Genomic DNA, 17,801 nt, shown 5'->3' with positions numbered 1-17,801 from the left:
CGACCGAGTTCGGGCCTGCATCCAGACAGAAGTTACCAAGATGCTGGCCCTGGGGGTGGTCGAACCCTCCGACAGTCCCTGGGCAAGCCCAGTGGTCCTGGTCCCAAAAGCCGCCGCACCTGGCACCCCTCCAGAACTCAGGTTTTGTGTCGACTACCAGGGACTGAATGCTGTTACCAGAACCGACGCACATCCCATCCCCCAGGCCGATGAACTAATCGACCGCCTGGGAGACGCCAAGTACCTCAGTACCTTCGACCTCACAGCCGGGTACTGGCAGATCGGTCTCACTCCAGGCGCCCAGGAGCGGTCGGCATTCTCCACACCCGATGGCCACTTCCAATTCAAAGTGATGCCCTTCGGCATGAAAAACGCCCCAGCCACCTTCCAGAGACTGGTGAACAAAGTGCTGGCGGGGCTAGAAGAATTCAGCGCCGCCTATCTAGACGACATTGCAGTGTACAGCCTCCACTGGGCCGAGCACCTGACGCACCTCTGGGAGGTCCTGACGGCCCTCCGCCGGGCCGGACTAACTGTGAAAGCCAGCAAGTGCCAGATAGGTCAAGGATCCGTGACCTACCTGGGACACCAAGTGGGGAGCGGCCACGTGGCTCCCCTCCAACCCAAGATTGACGCCATCGTGGCCTGGGAGCCCCCGGTCACCCAGACAGCCGTCCGGGCCTTCCTGGGGCTCACTGGATATTATCGGTGATTCATCAAGAACTATGGGAGCATTGTGGGGCCCCTCACTGAACTGACCTCGAAGAACCGGCCACAAAAAGTACAATGGACACCCACGTGTCAGGTGGCCTTCGAGACTTTGAAAACAGCCATGTGCACCGCCCCTGTGCTCCAAGCCCCTGACTACAGCCGGGAGTTTGTAGTCCAGACCGACGCCTCGGAGCACGGCATCGGGGCGGTCCTATCCCAGAGTGACCCCGAGGGGATTGACCATCCTGTGGCCTTCATCAGCCGGCGGCTGCTGGCCAGAGAGCAGCGATGGAGCACCATTGAAAGAGAGGCCTTCGCCGTCGTATGGGCCCTCAAGAAACTCAGGCCCTACCTCTTCGGCACCCACTTCTGGGTCCAGAATGACCACCGGCCCCTGCGGTGGCTGATGCAGATGCGTGACGAAAACCCAAAGCTGCTGCGCCGGTCCATCTCCCTCCAAGAGATGGACTTCACGGTGGAGCATCGCCCTGGCGACGACCACGCCAAGGCTGATGGCCTGTCCCGATTCTTCCGCCTCGACGAGGAGAATCCCCAGGAAGATGGGTGACTCTCCCCGCCTTCAGCTGGAGGGGACGTGTGTTGGACTCGGCCTCGTGGCGTGGTCCTACCCCTCCCGCATGGCGGGCCTGGGACGACATCGGCCCTCCGTCGACCCGCTGTCGACCCCCCTGAACACGAACCCTCGACGAGAGCAGCACCCCTGGCAACCCACGGCTCTTCCCCCTGGGTACCGGCGGATCCTGCTCGCCAACACAGCCGGACTGGCGACCAGGCCAGACCACCATTTGCGGCCCGACTCCATCTTGGGCCCATCATGTCCCGAGCACGGGGCCGCAGCCATCCCTGGCCCCGGCCTCAGCGAAGCCCGACATCGAGGCACCAAGATCCTCCCAGGTGGTAGAGTGGCCACTTGGCGGAGCCCGGAAGAGGGGAGTTTCGAGGGGCCTCCAGCTGTCCCCGGACGCCTGGTATCGATCACCCTTCAGCCTCCCTGGGCGCTGGCTCCACCCCCCTGCTGGGTGTCTGGACACCTTCATCCCGGCCCCTCTGAACCCCAGGCGCGAGGGTCTTTTCATCAAAGGACTCCAGTCCTATATCTGGGCCAGCCCTGGATTAGGACTCCAGTTGTATCTTGGAGTCGAAGCCCTGCTGACCTTGTCGCGGCTGATCCTGATCCGAACTCTTGCACCTGGAACCTTCGAGGCCCTGCTGACGCTGTCGCGGCCTGACCAAGCTGAACCACCTTTGAGGCCCTGCTGACGCTGTCGCGGCCTGACCAAGCGGAACCACCTTCGAGGCCCTGCTGACGCTGTCGCGGCCTGACCAAGCTGAACCACCTTCGAGGCCCTGCTGACGCTGTCGCAGCCTGACCGAACTGAACCATCTTCGAGGCCCTGCTGACGCTGTCGCGGCCTGACCGAACTGAACCATCTTCGAGGCCCTGCTGACGCTGTCGCGGCCTGACCGAACTGAACCATCTTCGAGGCCCTGCTGACGCTGTCGTGGCCTGACCGAGCTGAACCATCTTCGAGGCCCTGCTGACGCTGTCGCGGCCTGACCCCTTGAACTATCCACGCACCAGTGGGTGCCAAGACTGTCCCGCTACCCCCGATCCCCGAAACCAAGACTTTACGGATCCCTCGATCCTTGCCTGCTAACCTGCAAAGGACTTGCCTTGATTGCTTATATAAAGATTCTTGTGAATATTCCTCCTGTGTGGTGTCCATCTGTAAGTAGTGTGATTGCTCAGCTGTTACGATTGTAGGAGAGGAGCCTCGCCAAGGAGGCCTACCTACGGCGCAAGCCTATTCCATACAGAGAGGTGGGTCTCGGGGCGGACAGTCAGACACCTTCTGTCTCCCCTGGGGTCACCTTTCCAATACTCATGTTGTGGGACTTGAGTCACCGGGTGACACATTGCCAATTGTGGTCCGGGTGGTGCCAACACCACAACAGAGACACGCGCATATGTTACTTCCTGTCCAGCTCAGGACGGAACCACGCCCAGAGCCCTGGTCATTGTTCACACCCTTACGCTGGACTGGTATACACCAGGCCAGCCCACTCCGCTTACGCGTACAGGGGGGGATGACAACGCTACATGTCCCAGGTCTTCCCTGTAGTGATCTGCTGATCAAAGGTCTAGTTGTCAGCATGCCACAGCTTCTCCCTTATGGCTGCTTCACACCCACACCACACTCATCCAGCACATGCATCACAGGACATATGACCCTGCCAATAAAAAGGGCAGGGCGCACGTGCTTGACGCCATTTCCACTCTCTTTCTGGGTGTATCCGTGTGGGTATTATTTATGCATGAGTGCCTAGGGCCATACCGTATCGCATCCCCCACTGCTGGAGGAGACATGTTGGCGTCTACACCACGATACTCAATCATAGAGGGCCCTTGGCTTGCGTTGCACAGAGTTGGTGGCACCAGATGCACTGCTGCCGGCACGGGCCTACCACCATGGGACGGTGACTTTCGGTGCACTAAGGTAGGGGCATCTTAAGTGCTGAGCGGGTGTGCAGCCTGCGATGAAGTCCTGTCCTGGTGGTCCAGACTGATAAGGATTTGTGTGAGCCCTGCAGAACCGCAGTGTAGGCCTGAACTAGCGGGCAGTGCGGCGAGCCTACCGCCATGTGGCATTGCCTCGCGATTGACAGAGTTAGTGGCACCTAAAGGGCTGAGTGGTTGTGCAACCTGCGATGATGCTGTGTGCACTGCTTTTTTTTGTCAAATCTGTTTATTAGCATTTAGAGTTTTAACAGCACAATAGGTGCAGCATTTCATATAACTCATTCACTTGGTAATGTCAAAAGTTCCGTAGACTGTAGAATAACATATCAATTAGGCACCACAACATTGCATATAGGTATTTCATCAATTAAGGGTAAACGCCTGGGGCTAACTGCAAAGTAAGAAGTCTGCTTATCCCAGACCTGCATACAGAGATGATGTTTTGTAACAACTATAGAATAAAAAGAAAATGCAAAGCGAACAGCGACATGAGCACAGACATACATTCATGTTTATCTCATTCCTCTCCTCCCCTGCCCCCGGGCCCCTACAGGCACGCGCACCCCCAAACACAATTGTTCTTATATGATAAGCCTGTACATCGCAGCAGGGCAGTATGCGCAATGTCCAGACATGGAAACATCTCGCGGTCTACTCCAACCCCGTAGTGCCTATCTAATCCTGTGCAGCCCCCGCATCAGCGCTACTTTCTGGTGGCTGTAGGGCATTAAGCATGTGCTCCCAGCGCTCTGCCATTGGTTCCTTGCGAAGCCCCACCGTTTCCTCCCAGCGCATAGCAGTCCACTCCGCTCGGGCCCATGCCTGGAAGGAGGAGGTCCACGCCCGCACGCCAGGCGGGTCCTGCGCTTTCCGTCTCCTCGTGAGAAGGCGCGTTGCCACCACCATCCCCAGGTCTAGGAAGTGGGACGACACCTTGTCTTTTGACGGCCTCTGGAAGTGGTGTAGAAGGTATTCAGGCCAGTTAAAAGGGATAGTACGCCCAGTGCATTTCCTGAGCAGCTCACTGATATCGCTCCAGTAAGTACCCAGCCCGGGACAGTTCCACAAGAGATGGAGAAGATCTGCTCCCACATCCCGCACCTGGAGCAGGACGCGTCAGACCTATGAAAATACTTATTTATTAATGCAGGTGTGAGATAGGCCCTATGAACAACATAGAGCTGAATCTGACGAAAGCGCATGTTTCTGGGGATGCGCACTGGACTTTTCAGGATTTTCACCCATTCTTTATCAGCGAGTGCCCGTCCGAGATCCTGTTCCCATTTGCCTTGAAGTGGGGCCGAACTGAGCTCTGTGTGTGTCTGCACGGATGCGGCGAACCACCTGACCAGGTGCCTGCCCCTGCCCATAACGTGAAGATATTGCATGGTTAGATGTTGCTCAGGCTACGCCGTGAGATCTCCCCACCTGGCCGTCATTCTCGCTATTAGCGAGCGATGCAGTAGGAACCCCCCTGGGGGAAGCCCATCGCCAGAGACCAGCGTCTCATAACGCATCAGTGTGCCATCCCTGTAGAGGTCACCAAGGGCCCGATGTAGGTAATTCAGATTTACTGACTCTTAAATACCGAATCATACCGATTCGGTATTTAAGAGTCGGTAAATCTGAAGCAGGCAGATGTAGGTAAAAAATTACTGAATCTGTACGAGTCGGTATTTACCGAATCGGTAAATACCGAATCGCTATTTCCCATTGATTCCTATGGGCCTTGCAGCCCATAGGAATCAATGGGAAATACCGATTCGGTAAATACCGAATCCTGCAAGGGTGCAGGGGGTGTCACTTTGACACCCTCTAGCACCCCAAGTACAGGCATGTGTGCCATGTGGCACACATACATGCCCTAAGGGCATGCCTGTGTGTCACATGGCACAGGTGTACATGCATAGATGTGCATGTACACCTGTATTCGGTATTTTATCACCCAATAGGATTGGGTGGTAAAATACAGAATTCTGAAGGCCTGTAGCACTGTAAACAGTGCTACCTACATCTGGAATTTACTGAATCGGTAAAATTACCGATTCGGTAAATATACCGATTGTGCAAAATATTGGCCCCTACGTCTCAATCACCAAATACCGGTCGGTAACGGCCGAATTCGGCCATTACCGACCATTATTTGGTGACCTACATCGGGCCCTTAGTGTCTAAACGTCTGTCTCCTGCCACTGTTCTAACATGGGGCATGTGAGGACCCCTCTCCGCCCGGTGAGCCCTCCAAAGGTATCGCAGGTGCGTAGGGAGGCATCTTTCTCGTGAGAAACAGTGCTCTGCGGAAGCATTTGTACGCTTCTGCCAACAGCAGCGGGGCTGGTCACTCAGGCGCCGCCAGTGGGTGAAAGAGCTTCGTGACACGCTCCAGAGTGTATGGCGGCTCTCCAGTGGCCGTGTCATCTCTCCCCCTATCTGCCAGCCAGCGGGCAATCCATTGGAGCTGCGCGGCCAAGTAGTAGTGTTCAAAACAGGGAGCGGCTAATCCACCCCTGTTCGTAGGTAGGAACAGTTTCCCTAGCGCCAGCCGGTGTCGTGACGCGCCCCAGATAAAGTCTCGTAGGACCTTGTTTAGTGTGGAGAAGAAGGAGGTTGGTATAAATAGGGGAAGGTTAACAAAATAGTATAGGAGGCGGGGGAGCATAACCATTTTAGCAAGGGCCACTCTGCCCGTGCGCGTCAGTGGGAGCGTGGACCAGAAACATATCTGAGTCCTGAGCGCTGCCACCACCCGGCCCAAATTTCCATCAAATAAATCAGCCGGCTGACGGTAAATCTGAATCCCCAAATACTTAAAGGTGTCAGCCTTCCATTGGACTCTCGTGCCATCAAGGCAGTACCCCGGGTCGGCCACCCCGCTTCCAAATGCATAGAGGCAAGACTTGCCAGCATTCACCCGCAGCCCTGAGACAGCCGCAAAGCGACTCAGCAGTTGGGTCAGTTGTTCCGGAAAGCATCCCAAGTCCCTCACAAACACCAACAGGTCATCGGCATATAATGATACCTGATGGGTAGCATCACCCAGGGGAATGCCGTCTCCCAGGGTCTGCCTCATGGCTGCAGCCAGAGGCTCCATGGCCAGTGCAAACAGCAGCGGGACAGAGGACACCCCTGCCGAGTGCTCCTGCCCACCGCCACTGCCTCCGAGACGTATGGTCCCAAGCGTACGCGTACTACTGGATTTCGATATAGGAGGTCTACCATCTGCAAGAAGTCCGCATCCAGCTCGAATCCCTCTAGAACCACCGACAGGTAGCCCCACTCGAGGCAGTCAAAGACCTTTTCCAGGTCTAACACCAGGCATCCTGCCCTTGGCCATTTCCTCGTCACCTCCGCCGCTACCCTGAAGTACCTCCTAAGGTTCAGAGACGTGGACCTCGCTGGCACAAACCCATTTTGATCTGAATGGATTAAGTGGGGGACCACTGGCGCCAAACGCTCTGCAAGTAGTTTTGCAAAGATTTTATAGTCTACGTTGAGCATTGCAACGGCCGATAGGAACCCAAGACTGTCGGGTCTCTATCCGGTTTGGGCACGGATACCAGGAATGCTTCTCGCATTGACGGGGGGAACGAGCCTGCGTCAATCGCTGTGTTATACAGCTGAAGGAGTAGGGGCGCCAAAATTTCCCTGTTTGCCTTGTAGTATTCAGCTGGCAGGCCATCTGGGCCTAGGGTTTTCCCCGTCGCTAAGGCTTGAATCGCGTCTCCCACTTCCTCCAGCGCTAGGGGGAATTAAGTGTCTCCCTGTGCTCCACGGTGGCCGCGGGCAAAGTAACAGCGTCCAGAAACTCATCCAGCACGTGTCTGGGGCCAGTGCCGCGGGCCATGTATAACAGCTTGTAGTGATCCGTCAGGGCTTGATGTATTTCGCGCTGCGTGTAAACCATCTCCCCTCCCCTTGTGCAGATGGCTCCTATCGGGACACCGCGGCCCGCCTTTTGTATTAACCAGGCCTGCAGCCGACCCGCCCTGCTCGCCCTGGCATGTGTTCTGGCCGCATGCGCCGCGTAGTTGTGGCATCTTACTTGCTCCATGAGGGCCGCATGTTTACCACGGAGGTCGCTCAGCCTGCGGGAGTGCCCCCCAACCCCCTCACCCTCCCTCCGGTACCACAAGAGCTCGGACTCCAGGCACGTCAGGGAAGCAGACAAGGCTTTATGGATATTCTACGTGGCGCCCATGCAGTGCCCGCGAATGGCTGCTTTGTGCGCATCCCATGCCACCATGGGTTCGCTCGCCGTCCCCGCGTTGTCTTCGAAGTAGGCTAGGAGGGCTGTGCTCAACGAGTAGCGGAACTCAGCATCCTCGAGCGCGGCAGGCTGAAGCCTCCACGTGGGTACATGCGGCAGATCCGCCTCCCAGCTGATTTGGAACCATAGAGGATTATGATCTGAGTGTGTCCTACCCAGATATTCTGACTTGGCCAGGAGCGGGAGCAGTGATTAGGAGCCAATTATGCGACCTAACCGGACATGTAAGTCGTGGACTGGCGAGTAGTAGGAGTATATTTTATCTACAGGGTGCTGCACTCGCCATAAATCATATACCCCCCAGTGTGAGAGCCAGTCCCCGAACGCCTGTGCATTCGACATTACCGTTGTGGCCCGGAGGGGAGGAAAGGATCTGTCTAGGGTTGCATCTAGTGTCAGGTTAAAGTCCCAGCCAATTAACCAGGGGAGCCCAGCGTACGGATGAAGGATATGGTTTAAGCTCGCTAGGAAGGAGAGCTGATCTGTGTTAGGAGCATATAGGGATCCCAGCAGGACTTCCTGACCATTCAGTTGCCCCCCCACCTGGAGAAGAGCAATCCCCACCCCGTGTCGCTGTAGATAGGAGAAGACAGAGTAGCCACGTGATGGGGTGTGCATACCGCGGATGTTCCACGTCATGATGTTAGTGTGCGTCATGTGTCAGGACATAGCCCTCCCAACCGGGGCCAGGAGAGTGCCTCAGGGGGGACCCGTGGGTGCCACTAAGGAGGGGGGAGCCTGTGCGTCACGTCTGAAACATGTGAACAGTTACAAACAGTGTAACAAAATGCACCACTGCCGTATAGTCTGGGAAAAACATTACTCGACTGTTCCCCACTTTGAGATCACCTAGCTTCCTGGTTTCACGAAGCACCACCTCACTGTCACGATAGTTGAGAAGCTTGAAAAGGAATGGGCGGGGCCACGCTCCAGGTCGCGGAGCCTGTGTTGGCACTCTGTGTGCTCTCTCTACCACAAAGTGGGGGGAGAGCGTCCCCCGAGGCAAGAGCTCCCGCAGCAAATTCTCGGTATACAGCTCCGGGTCCTTCCCCTCTTCCCCCTCCGGTAATCCAACCACCCAGACGTTACTGCGTCGAGAGCGCCCTTCCGCGTCCTCGATGCGGTCCTCTAGCATGTGAACCCTGTCAGTCAAATCTTGCAGTGCGGAAGTGTGATTTTGCACCACAGTTTGCAGTTCTTGGATCGATTGCCGTTGCGTAGCGACAGTGTCCGACAGCTTACAGTGGTCCGCATGCAGCAGGGTGAAGTCAGAGGTGACCTTGTCTATCCGGGCTTCTAGGGACACTTTAGTTTGCTCCAAAGTGGTTCCAATGCGCTCCACTGCCGCCAGAACAGAGTCCATTTTCGCTGCCAGGGTTGCCGCCGGCTTCATGCTGACTCGCCTGTGCTCCTGCACGGAGCCCAAATCGCCCGCCGGTTGCTGCTTGGTTTGGGATTTATCCCTGAGCCTGCCCATCACCAGTTGCTGCGCCGTAGGCATCCACGTGCAGTGCCGTGCCGCCAGGTAATAGAGCAAGAACCGCGGCACCTGAATCAGTCGCCGTGCCGGCAGCGGCGGGAGGAGGCCGCGCAAAGAAACTGGCTATCTCTGCCAGGCGTCGTGTCGTCTGTCTCTGAGGGGAGTGCGCCGTCCGCCCTGGCTCCGGGGATTCTTGCGAGTGTGTCGCCTTAGCAAGAAGTGACTCTTGCCCTTGACGCGTACCTAGGCTCTAGGGGTCTCGGGCGCATGGGAATATGGGCTCGGTGCGCCCAGCACAATCCCGAGTACCTGCTGTCCATGTGGAATGTTGAGACCTCCTTGAGAGCCAGGTCTGCTGACCGTGATGGCCCGGGTCACGTACGGGATGCCGCTTCACCAGACCAGTGGCACCAGTCGCGACAAGGTGCGTAGTCCACGTGCACTGGGCACCTGTTCTGTCAGGGCCGCAGCACCAAATATCGAACGCCGACTCCAGGGGCGCCTACAGTAATCTTCAATCAGCAGAGCAGCACCCCTGGCTTCACTGAGGGCCTATATCATAACAAATCGTAAGGGAGGGTCCGAGGGAGGTGTTTAACGACCAAACAGGCTAATACCCCCTGTGTAGCTACATAAATAACAACGGAGCCAGTAGGTCGAGTGGTGCTGAGATATAAGAATAAACACTGGCTGGATTGCACAGAGAAACAATAAATGAATATGGTGACTAAAAAGTCAAGAAGGCTATCAACACGTGCTGATTAAGTCCTATCAGCCCACCTGATGGCGGAGCCTCATCATGTAGGACTTCCAAACCTCGGTCTGTGTGCGATCGCCCAGTTGTATTTTAGCAATACATCACTGGACCAAGGTCTGGTCACCGCAGTTATTCGTACAGAAGGTAAGGCTGATGTGTGCAGTGCAGAAATTAAATCACTGAGGGCCCCCGTGGCCAAGCCCCCTCCTCGGCAAGGTGCGCCAGCATCGTCCAAATGCCCCCAGGCAGGGGGAGTCCCACAACGTCACAGTGCAGGGCTTCAAGTCCCCTAGTCCAGCCCTTGACGCCCGGCTCCTTCCCTGTGTGTGGCGTAAATCACTCACCGAATGCGAGCCCCTCCGGGAGTAGCAGCAGCTAAGATGTCGCCTGCACCAAGTCCAAGATGGTGCCCAGGCCTCGGTATGTCAGGCTGCAGATACACGGTGTGCTCCAAGGGGTCGCGACCAGTGGGGCTCCAAACGTGGCCGCGCTGACGGCCACAAATGCTTACAGCGACGGGCTGCCACCGTTGCCACCACAACCCACACCGCATTGCTCCTCCACTGTGCCGGTCGGTGTATCGCCAGGTCACGACCAGCCCAGGGACGCACCCCCCTGGCCGCCGCCACCGTCCAGAGGGACTCTCCTCGCAAGCACCCCATAGGCAGCTTCCAACCCGGCTCCCCCAGCGCGAATCAAGCCAAGCACTGGGCCCCGGGCTCCACAGGCTGACTGGGCGGGAGCAGTGAGGTAGTGCCAAATTGCAGCGTGCAGCGTACGGACACTCAGTCCTCCGTCTAAGGCCTCTGGGCCCCGCGATCACCGTCGTAGCGCCTCAGGGCTGCCCCCTTCACCATGCGTCGTCTCCTCCACGGGGCTCCGCCCGGTCACCCCGAGCCCCGCTCCTCACCGTGTGGGCCGCTCGGCAGTGTCCGGTGATCCCTCGCGCCAGCTGCCCCGCAGTCGGTGCATCCACAAGACCCCACTAACTCAGCACTCCAGGGGGAGGCGCCTGGTCCCACTCTCCGCAGGCCGCAGGGGCTGCCGCGTCTTCAGCTCGCGCTGTCTCACCCAGTTGCCTGTCGCCTTCTCTGTGCACTCCTCCCGGCAGTACCGGGTACTCGGCGGGACTCACAGGGAGGCGGGGTCCCGAACACAGCGGTATCCAGCTCAGTTAACGGCCGCCAGGCCCCAGGACAATTTTCGCGCCTCTCCAGTGCGGGTCTCAGTTCCTTCGCCCGCCTCTGGTCACCGCAGCCCCCGCCAGGCTCCACAGGTTCCCCGCTGTGCCCCCTCACCGGCTCCGACAACACAGGCACAAATGAACACCTCTGCAGGGTAAGTGGAGGATAATTAGGGGATCGTTGGACAGAGCTCTTCTCGGGCACGTCCACCATGTTTGCTGGCTGGCCACGCCCCTCATGCTGTGTGTACTGATATGAACTCTGCCATGGCAATATCAAGACCCAGAATCAAGTGTGCGACATGGTGTCCCGCGGTTCTGGGGTGCATGACGTGGAGGCTGCCAAGGCTGCGGTCCCCGGGCTTGGAGCTTGCACTGGCACGTGGTGGGCCATCTTGGAGACACCCTGGTGGCAGAAGGTGAGCTGTGAGGCCTGGGTGCGCAAGGGCGGGCTGTCACCGTTGGGCGGCCGGAGAGGCTGGGGTGCAGCGGCCTCTGTGCGCAGGGGTGGGCCAGTGATGATGGCGTGTGCAATTATATGTACTCTGCAATTCATAAATCTGGACTCTGTTTCAGATAAGAGACCTGGTGGACTGCAGTGTATACCAGCACGTGGTTGGAGACACACCGGTGGCAGCAGGTGAACAGTGAGGCCTGAGTCCGCAGTGTCATCACTCTTTCTCCCTCTCCCTCTCTTCCTTTCACTGTCTCTCCCTCTCTCTGTTTCTCTCTCTCCGTTTCTCTGTTTCTCTCTCTCCCTCTCTTTCTCTCTTTCTCTCTCTTTCTCTCTCTCTCCGTCTCCCTCCCTCGCTTTCTCTCTCTCTTTCTCCCTCTCTCTCTCTCTCTCTCTTTTTCTCTCTTTCTCTTTCTCTCTCTCTCTCTCTCCCTCTCTATCTCTCTCACTCTTTCGCGCTCTCTCTCTCTCTCTCTCTCTGTCCTTTGATGAGCGCATGACACACCTTCTTATCTAGGATTTTGTCTTGCAGGCTGTGACTTACAGATTGTCCTGAGGAGACCCTCCATGTCTCTGTAAAATAGTAAATAGTCGTTTTGAGTTTATTTGAATAAAATGTTTTGTTTGGTAATTTAAAGATGAATGAGTGATTCTCCTTGTTCTGCCCACACATGCATGTTAAGTGTTGTAATTGTGCGACATCAGGCGAATTGTTCTGTTCATGACTTCGTAAAGTTGATGTAACATATCTATGTCTGGGGGGGGGTGCCCAGGGTAGGGCCCGGGGGTGGTGGCAGTGGGTGTTGTGGTCCTATTGGGTGTCCGAGCTGCATGATCAGTGGTTCCATGGCATCTGTTGTTCTTCAGGTGTGGCTGTGGGCTGGGTTCCCTTTTCTGGTGCTGGTTGTCATCCGACTTTACACCAGGTAAGAGCAGGTGTTAAATTCCTGCTGCTAGCGCGCCTTATGCGCAGTGGTGTTGTCGCGGCTTTTTGCACGGGAACGCCAACTCTTCATATCATTAGTAATAATTGTCGGTGTCATCTGTGGCAATGATTTTTGCGGCTGCTATCGCAGGGAAACTGGTGTTATCGGCTGTCAGAACCAGCTTGTGAATAGAGCGATACATTTATCGCCACTTTGGCTGCGATAAGGTGCCGATAACTCAGCGATAAGCCCTTGAGAATATGCCCCTTTGTCTTTACAACAACTTGCTTTAGGAAACTCCTTTCCTACTGTTGCATGGACTGGAATTGGAATAGTAAATTATAATATTTGAAGTCCAGTGCTTTCCCTACGGCAAGTCCTTGCAACGACTTGCGTACTGTAGGAACGTGTGGTAAAGACGCTTTCATTGATCAGACTGTGTTCTAATCGCATGCGTGTTTCCCACATACAACTGTTTTTAAAGCCAGAGGATGCCAGAGGATGGAAAGTTGCAACCTTTCTAATGAATCTTAATTAGCAGGTCGTTCTGCAAACCCCTGTGAATCGTAATTTTTTCAAACCAACCTAATAGTACATAGGCTGGTTCATGAAATCCGACACAATTTGTAAAGTCCGTGAAGAATTTGCAACCGCTTTTTGAGAATGTAATATTATTTCATCAAGTCCCTCTGCCCTTCCTTCTACCAGATACACTGTCATTCTTAAGGGCAGGAATATCACCTGGACCTTCCTCTTCTAAAAATCCAACAACCATATCAGATCTAAATACCAAAGTCTATCTGAGCCCTAGTAAACACTGATTATTTCTCTCCTGCCCAACATTGCCACCTGCTGGACTTTTGTCTTGTGACAATAATAGCATTTTACGAAAGAAGAATATTTTAATTCGCTGTGTGAAATAAAATCTGAACAAAAATGTGCCCTAGATAAATAACATGGACTGTCCAGGTTGGTGTCTTTTTTTTCCCTCTGCTCTAATTTCCACTACGGTGCTGTTCAACACCAAAAGGCATATTTGAAGATAGTGTCGTATTTTGCTTGATTTCGTTTTTACGGCGCTAATAGCTGTCAGGCAGCAACAACATGTAATGTTGATAGTTTGCCTTAAACCATTAACAGTACGGTTGATGCAGTACAGTTGCTTTAAATTAGCAAAGTCGATAAAATACAGCTCCCGGGCATTTTATTCAAGTGGGAGAGATGATGAGATTTTGAAAGAAGTCATTCTACTTTCGACATTAGTACCTTCATGAAGTGTTCCTTTCATGAAGTGTTCCAATAGGTTGTTTTTTTTATTAATACTTCCTAGTGTAATTTTAGTTTTCAAATGCAATGCGTGCTGTACACAGCCAATTTGTGTTTTTTCACAATGAGCTTGTTTATGTTCTGTACAGTGCTTATCTATGCGGGTGGTTGCAGAAGGTGGGGGCTTTCACCCATTTCGTAATTGCGACGTATTTTTCATGATCAGACTTTGATTCACAGCAAAAGGCATAAAGAGAGAAAATGGAGGAAGAGAGAAAAAAAAGAATGAGAAAGGAAGAAAGCAGCGATTTTAAAAAACCTGCAAGTGTGAGAAGGTGACAGGGAGTGTAGGATGGTGAGAGTAGGAGGAATGCAGTGGAATCAAGCCATGGCAGCCCTGATTCAGCAAACTCGGTATTTGGCGCATCAGGCAGGATTCTAGGAAAACAAGCATTTGCAATACAATAGCTCTCGCATTTACGTGAGACAAATGGTAGGCATCACAGACAATGAGATGGAGGGCGGGTGAGGGAGAGAAGGCACAGACAACGGGAGGGAAGGGGGAGGCACGGACAATGGGAGGGCTGGCAGGGGGGCTAAAAGGCATGGACAACGGGAAAGAGGATGGGCAGAGGGGGGTAGAGGAGAAGGCACGGACAACGGGAGGGAGGGCGACGATGGGAAAAGAAGGCACGACAACTGAGGTGGGGGGGAGTAAAGAAGGCACCAACGCATGTCGTACCTGCAGTAGGAGAACCTCATTAAAGAAAATAGTGCTCACAGTCAAAATAACAAGTACTGTTTAACAACCAAATTAAGGGGCCAGTGGCCATGGGAGGTGACCAATGAAGAGACAGTAGTACTAAGGAGGGAATAACAAGCCTATTAACAAATCAGAAGCCAGCATTTAGGACTGACAAAGACACAAGCCAATGGCAGATATGGACGGAGAGTGGGCAGTGCTTCTGTTCCCGACTCCTCTACAATACGTCTCGCAGAGCATCGCATGCGCGCTGCATCTAGGCTCGACCTAAAAACTGGACCAAAGCACTTACATTTGCTAGAAGTAAAGCACTGGCTCTTTACTTTCATAAAAATTGCTGTTAGTAGTAGTACTGTAATGGTATGTTAGCGGGTTTATAAAGCGCAACAGCTGCCCCAGCAAAGAGGCAGAGGTTGAACGTAAAGATTAAAAAGCAGAGGGCTCAGGGAAGAGCCATGTGGTACCCCATGACTTATGGAAAGGATGCCAGAGGTAAAGGGGGGGGCTATCACCTGAAACATCCTGGCCGCAAGGAAAGATACCAGCCACTTCAAGGCTGAGCCAATTACTCCCGCCTCCTCCAGGCATCGTAGAAAAACAGCGTGAGACACCGTGTCGAACGCGGCATTAAGATCAAGAAGGATCAGTGCCGATGTCTGCCCAGCATCTAAAGCTTTCCAGAGATGTTCAGTCACAACCAAGAGCACAGACTCTGTGCTATGGCCAGGGCAAAAACCATTTTGGGATGGGTTGAGCCTGTTGTTAGAGTTTAGATGTACAGTGAGGAGAGAGTTAACATAGGCCTCAGTGATATTTTCAGCCCAGGGAAGCAGGGAGATTGGCCAGAAGTTTTCTGGCTTTTCTAGGTTTAAGGAAGGTTTTTGGAGCAGTGGTATCACCCTGGACTGTTTCCAAACTGTAGGCACGACCGCTAAGCTGAGGGACCTATTGATCACCTGTTCCAAAGGACGGAGGGTAGTGGGTAGAATTTTCCGAAATTGGAAGGGCTTCAGTGGATCGACTGGAGAGCCCAACTTGACCTTAGAGTAAAGGGTGAGTAATTGATCCTGAGGAATGGGGGGAAAGCCTCTAGCGTAACATTGGTGTGTCTGCAAGATGCCTCAGGGGGGATGGGTTGGACCATTGGGAAGCATTAATAAATGTCTTCTACCTTCCTCACAAAGAAGGCGGCGAGCTCTTCACACTGCTGATCAGAGGTGATCAGTGGTCCTGCAGCGTCGTTCTGAGTTTTAAGGCAAGAGAAGAAGATACTCTTCGCCGAGTTAGTACTCTTGCTGATTTGCTCAGCATTAAATGCTGCACGCTCAACTTTGATGGCCCTGTGGTATCTAACCCTGGGCGTAGTTTGCGTAGTAGCGATACACGTAGCAATACGTGAACTGCGTAATGCGGTAGGGAAATGCTGTTCGCAATGATTGCACAGTGCCGGATGCTTGTCTGCACTGTGCAATCATTGCAAACGGCATCTTGCACAGTGCAAGCGGTCATTTTCTGCTGCTCGAGTAGATTTTTACTCGAGCGGCAGCTTTCTCAATGCAGACTGGTAGTTTCTCATCATGAGCGGTCGTGAGCATACGCGACCACTCGCAATGAGAAACCTGACCTCCCCGCCTTGAGAATCTCGCCTGGAGGGTTAATTTTCCATGCTCGCGATCGGCAACTAGATGTTGATCGCTGATCGCGAACAAGGAAAAAGTCTCGTCGGGATGTCATTTTGCTCGCTCGCGTTTGCTAACTTGACATTGAGGACTGCAAGCAAGCAAAAAATGTCCACTACGCTACACGTTTTTGCACAGTGCTACGTGCAATTCGTGTAGCGCGTAGTTGCGCAAACTATGCGAGCGTAGCGTAGTCCTACGCCTAGGCCTAGTGGTATCTTCTTACGGCAACCCGGTAGTGATCCTTAGAGGTCGGATCATAATCCTTTCTCCAGGTCCTTTACAGCTTTTTACGGATTTTACACAAAACAACTAATTTTGTGTTGTACCATGGGTTAGATTTTGATCAACGTTTCATGGACAATTTCTCTGAAATTAGGCTATACAAGGGCTGACTGATCCAGTTGGTGAAGACCGAGTTAGCCTCATTGGGGTCAGCCGGGAAAGCTGGGGAGGTAGCGGAGAGGTGGGTTTGAAATTGGTCCCAATTCAGTTGGTAACAAAAGCCAGACTGTTTTTAGCATGATGAAAAGAACAAACATTGGGCCAGGTGAACTAAGAGTGTTTACGGATCCTCTGATTCGGGGTTTGTAACTTCAAACAAGCTTTTTCCTATATTTGAATCCCATTTTAGAAATCACTAATCTTTTATTTCTGAAATAGGCTTGTGTCCTTCTTCGTGATTTGATATGTTTAAGGGGCATGTGACACTGCCAAATACCAAATTGGGATGATATGTGTAAATGTTTCGCAACTGAAATCTGGTTAAAAAATTTTTTTTATTACTGACTCTAGAGTTTGAGTGATAATATATTTGCAAAGGGGAAGCTGTGAAATGAAAAATGGGTTGTTGGGGAGTAGAGTACTAACCCTCAAACAATCTTTTAGAAAAAAGGTTGTTTTTAATGCAGTTCTGTTTCTTTTGAGGAAATTGGGCTGAGTTGAAAAAAAAACATAATGAGTTAATAAGCAATCACAGACATTGTGGTCTGCTGACCGTAGTAGGCTAGCAGACCACCATTCCCCTGATGGCTTCCAATCATATTGAGTCACAGTTTGAGACCTACCTCACCAATACTCATGAGGTAGGTATTATTACGGCCTTATATGATTTGGAATTTTAAGATCTAAACTATTAGTACTTAGGCCACTAGGATGGTAGAGTGGAGGTCGAGTTGCATGAGGTGCAACTGACACATGAGTAGTGTCCAGTAACTGGTGGAAGATTCCAAAGGGTGGTCTGTGTTTTTGGTTTGTTCATATGTTGTCTGGTATGTATTAACTGGTCTCTCTCATATTAGAAGTTCTTCTAAATGCAAAATGGGGGTGTTCTAAGTCTAGGTCCCCTTTGTTCAGGGTTCTCCAATGTCTTAGAATGATTGATTTTACTTTATTTGAAAGAGTTGTGTTAGAAGTGACGCATGTCATCACTTCTTCCTTTGGACATGTGTTGTTTTCATGGAGGGTCTCCCTGTTCTTCTTGCGTGCTCTCTTTTTCATGAGGCTGACTTTTTTTAAGGAGGTTGTGACTCAGTTCTGCAGCTTGAGTGTGATAGTCTGTAAAGTCGCTGCAGTTATGTCGCAGGCATAGAAATTGCTCATATGGGATGTTTGCCCGTAAAGCCTTGGTGTGGTGGCTTTCAAATGAGAGAAGGCTGTTACAGTCTGTATCCTTCTTGTGTGTTTTTGTTTTCAGCTAGCCTCTTTATCTGAGATTGAGCTAGTGAACTTAAGGTAAGGTTTCAAAGTGTTGACCCAACCTGTAAATGATTC

The 17,801-nt window shown here is 53.0% G+C and overlaps 1 protein-coding gene across 1 annotated transcript in view; it reads left to right on the top strand.

Moving 5' to 3' along the window:
• DHRS7C (dehydrogenase/reductase 7C) overlaps positions 1–17,801 on the top strand; it is a 396,376-nt gene that overhangs the window by 48,289 nt on the left and 330,286 nt on the right. The window lies entirely within an intron of this gene.

Source organism: Lissotriton helveticus, chromosome 7 (assembly GCF_964261635.1).
Source record: "Lissotriton helveticus chromosome 7, aLisHel1.1, whole genome shotgun sequence".
Lineage (NCBI taxonomy): Eukaryota > Metazoa > Chordata > Amphibia > Caudata > Salamandridae > Lissotriton > Lissotriton helveticus.
This window is presented reverse-complemented; position numbering and strand designations above follow the sequence as displayed.